The sequence below is a fragment of the Pyrgilauda ruficollis genome, unplaced genomic scaffold (assembly GCF_017590135.1).
Source record: "Pyrgilauda ruficollis isolate IOZ18807 unplaced genomic scaffold, ASM1759013v1 scaffold62, whole genome shotgun sequence".
Lineage (NCBI taxonomy): Eukaryota > Metazoa > Chordata > Aves > Passeriformes > Passeridae > Pyrgilauda > Pyrgilauda ruficollis.
Window position 1 is genome coordinate 2239448 of NW_024527933.1, and position 4098 is coordinate 2243545.

Here is a 4098-nt window from a genome sequence, read left to right on the forward strand (position 1 = left end):
TTGCTTTCAGCCGATTACTGGATTTCTTTTGACATTTATCAACTGGGCTTTTTTTTTTTTTTTTTTTTTTTTGCCATTGTTGCAGCCTCAGCATCCCCACAGCAGCCTGGGCTGGAAGGGTTTCCCTGATACCTGCCCAGGAGCAGCAGCAGCTGGGCTGGGAGCCCCACAAAGCCAGGGCAGGTGGGGAGCTGCTGCTGCTCCTGGAGCCTTCTCCAGCCTCTCCCCATTCTCCAAGCCCTTGGGGTGGTGGCAGTGGGCTGCTGGAGGCAGGCAGTGGAGCTACAGGGGGTCATGCACATGGGAATTTCCCAAATATTTAGCACTACACGAGGGACAAAACCTGTGGTAAACTACCCTGGTGCTGGGCTGGGGGCAGAGCTGCCTGGATGGTTGGGAGCCCATTCACCTGTGTCCCCCTCTCAGCCCCGTGCCCTGCATCAGCCAGGAGCAGCCACAGGGCCCACAGAAACTGCTCTCAGCCCTGGTACCACCAAAGCAGGGCAGATAGGACATGAACCTGGGGAGCTGTGCCCCCACTGTCCATCCTGTTCCCTGCAGGACAAGCATTAAAAAAGCACAGCCCCAGCACCCCCCAGTCACACAGCACCACCCAGGAAAAGAGAGGATGGGCACTCACCACTGGCTGGCTCACAGGGTGGCCCTGGAGAGGTCCCACTTTCCCTTTACAGCACAAATCATCTGCTGCTCCACACCAGGAGCTGCAGCACAAAGTCTGCCTGCTCCAAACACTCCTCCACTGGCACCAGCAGGAGCCTCTCACTTGGTTCCAGCCTGGATTGCACCCAGAGCTGATAAGAAGGTGCAGCTGATGCTGTTGGCGGGTGGGAAAGGAGCTCCAGCTGTGCCAAATAACCCAGGAGGGGAAGGGACGTGGGCCAGAAAGCAGCTGGGCTGTTTAAAGTGGGTCGGTGTCAGTGATGCCACATCAGCCACCAAACGGTTTGGCCTTGGCAGGGCAGAGGGTGAGGGAGGGCCGTGGCCAGACGCCCTGCTGTGCCCTGGGCTGTCCCCAGGTCTCTGCTGACAGCACCTGCCAGCCTGGGGCACTGGCAGGGTCCCACCTGGTGGGCACTGCTGTGGCCTGGAGGGGTGGGGGTCCCCTGGGGGTCACAGTCCCAACATCCCTGTGCCCACCCCTGTGCCCATCCCTGCTCAGGACAGACCTGTGCCCTTCCCAGGCTGCCCAAAGCCACTCTCAGCTCCACCAGGATGTTCCCATGCTCCAAGCAGCTGGCCAACACCGGGGCAGGCACCGGGCTGCCGCAGCCGCCGGACCGAGCCCGCGGCCGCAGGGACACGCGGAACGGAGGCGAAGGCAAGGAAAAACTCCGAGGAAGCTGGAAGCTCTCGACATAGTTAAAAAACAACATTGCTCTTCAAAATAGATGTGATTGCGCTCCTTGTGAGTCATCGAGCAGAGACACCGAGATTGCTTTGTGCCAGGGACGAGCGGGCGCTGATTGTGCCGCCCGGATTTGTATCCAACAGGCCCTGGATGGCATGTCAGAGTTTACAGCGCGCATACATTTTCAGCAGTGAGCTTTGCAAAATGTATCAATGTAATCTCTGCCTCCTATATTCCGTGTTGATTAGACACGATTTCTGGCTGGATTTTCAGAAAACTCAAGTGCTTTTTTAATCACTACAGAAGCTCATTATTGCTTTCCAGTGACTCTTATGTCCTTCACTTCTCCTTTCAGATTAGAGTCTATAGTCAGATGAATATTGGATGATTTCATTACATACAAATGCAATCAACAGTTTTGCATAAATTTCTCCTCTTTTCTTGAGTTTCAATTGACCTCAGCACCCGTGGAGGCAGGCGCAATACACATGTAAATGAGCTGGCGTTGCTGCAAAGACACGGATTCGAGAAACAAGATAAACTGTCAGATAATATTCAGGATTTTTAACAGATCAAAAAATACTTCCTCCGTTCAGCCCAGCCATAAAAATGGCACCTTCAGCTGCTGGGGAATTTGCTTTTGTTTTGCTGGTGTCTGGCTGTGGACAAAGCCCAGGAGTGGCACGAGGGGCTGGGCTGGGCTGGGCTGGCCGGCAGCCTCCCGCTGGGGTGGCAGTGGGGTGTCCTGGGGTGCAGCGGTGGTGGCACAGGTCTCCTGCCACACAGAAGCCTCTGGTGGGAGTCGTGTGCCCCCTGCACACTGGGGAGGTGCCCACGCAGCCCAGTGCCTGCTGCAGAGCTGGGTTTGGTGCCTCCACCTGTGGTGGTACCAGTGGTGGTGCCGTCACCATCCCTGACATCTCAGTGGGATGCTGATGCTCAGCTCAGACCCCTCGGAGCCCTGACCCCTCCTGGGCAGTCCCGAGCACCAGCCCAGCAGTGGGGGCACAGGGGGTGCAGGGCTGGGCCAGGGGCTGCCCTCCTCACCCTGTGCTACCACACACAGGGCAAACACACGTTCCAAATATATTTAAGCTAACACTCCACGCGAACAATCAGGGCTAATTTTAAAAAAACTGTAATTAAAAATAAAGGACCTCTTGGTAGAGGAGTCGGGGTAAACTGTCAGCAGTCACTTTGGATGTGAAGCCCTTACCTTTAAAAGAATCATTTTTGTGCTAATGTGAGCAATCCAGCACTCCCACACTCGCCTTCGGGGGGCCTGTGGGGAAAGAAACTCGTGGGTTTCTTTTGATACCTTTACGTGCTAATCTTCTTAACAGATTTTTAATTAATGGGAACAGAGCACTTCGCAGCCGTGAAATCTATTGGTGTAATTGCCTGGTGGATTAGTCCCATTAACCACACAAATTACCTGTCTCCAGGCCGCCAGCCCCACCGGGGAGCTCCCTGTGCTGGACACACTGAGCAACCCCATTCTGAAGCAATTTTGATAAAATAAACTCTCTAATCAGGTAAATAATTCCATAAGGGAAATTGCTGCCTTCCCGCAGCCCCCCTCCAGCGGGACCTGGCTACTTTCAGGGGAATGCAACACGCCTCCAATTACAGACAAATCTCCAGCTCAGAGACCATTTGGGAGAAGCCCACGGCACACGGGACCCCCTCGAACCACGGGGCCGAGGAATTAAGGCATTTAAGCTGTCAGCTGGAATCTGGCCCGGCCCCTGATTACCTGGGGGGACGTGCAGCGTATTTAGGTTCGTGTCCGCTGTAATTTCCTGACCCCCAGCGTTGATCCCGAGTGACTTGTGTCCGTGTCAGGTTCCTGCCCGCAGTCCCTCCGACACGTGGCCCCGGGCTCGGGGACACCGACCTTTGGGCAATTAAGGACATCCAGGCCAGCCTGGGCCTGGAGAAGAGGGAACGTGCAGCTGTCCCCAGGAGCCACGGGGCCAGCAGAGCCACCTGTGCCCGTTTCACCAGCGTGCCTGGCGAGGCTGTGTGGCTGTGCTGGCTGCCATCAGGATGGACACCTGGACCCTCCCCAGCCCTTTCCATGGGTTTCCATGTCCTGTTGTGATTTTGGACCTGAATCTGACAAGACTCCCACAGTTGTCCTCTGCTCAAGGCCTGAGGTGGGGATGAGCAGCCCCAGGGATCCCACACTCAGCAGGGCACCCACGTGCTGTCACACGGCCATGCCCAGCCCCAAAACTCTTCCCCCTGCTTGGTGAAGGGCTGCCCAGTGCTCGGGGCTCTGCCAGCCCCTCGGCCAGGATGGCTCCAAACCTGCTGCACCAGCCGGGACATCCCTCCACCCCGTGCCCCATGCCAGGGAGCAGCGAGGAGGGTCCCTGTCGTGAGCACGCGTGTGGGGACAGCCTGAGAGGGAGTGGCAGCAGTGACAAGCTGGTGGGGTTGGCCGCACGGTAAGGTGGCCTTCAACCATGCCCTGAAGCGCTGGGGTGATCAGTCCCCGTGCCGGGCCCCGGTCCGGGATGGAGGAGCCCAAAGCGCGGGGGCACAGCGCTGTTCTTCCCCTGCGGCAGAAGGCTGCAACTCTCCCCTCGGCTGCCCCCATCGCTGCTGGCACCGCGAGCAGAGGGTGACCCGTGGGGCCACCCCGAACGGGAGGGGACGTGTCGGTGGCCGGGCAGAGCCGGGCGGGAGCCGCCTCGCAGCGCGGGGCTGCCCGGGAACCCTAC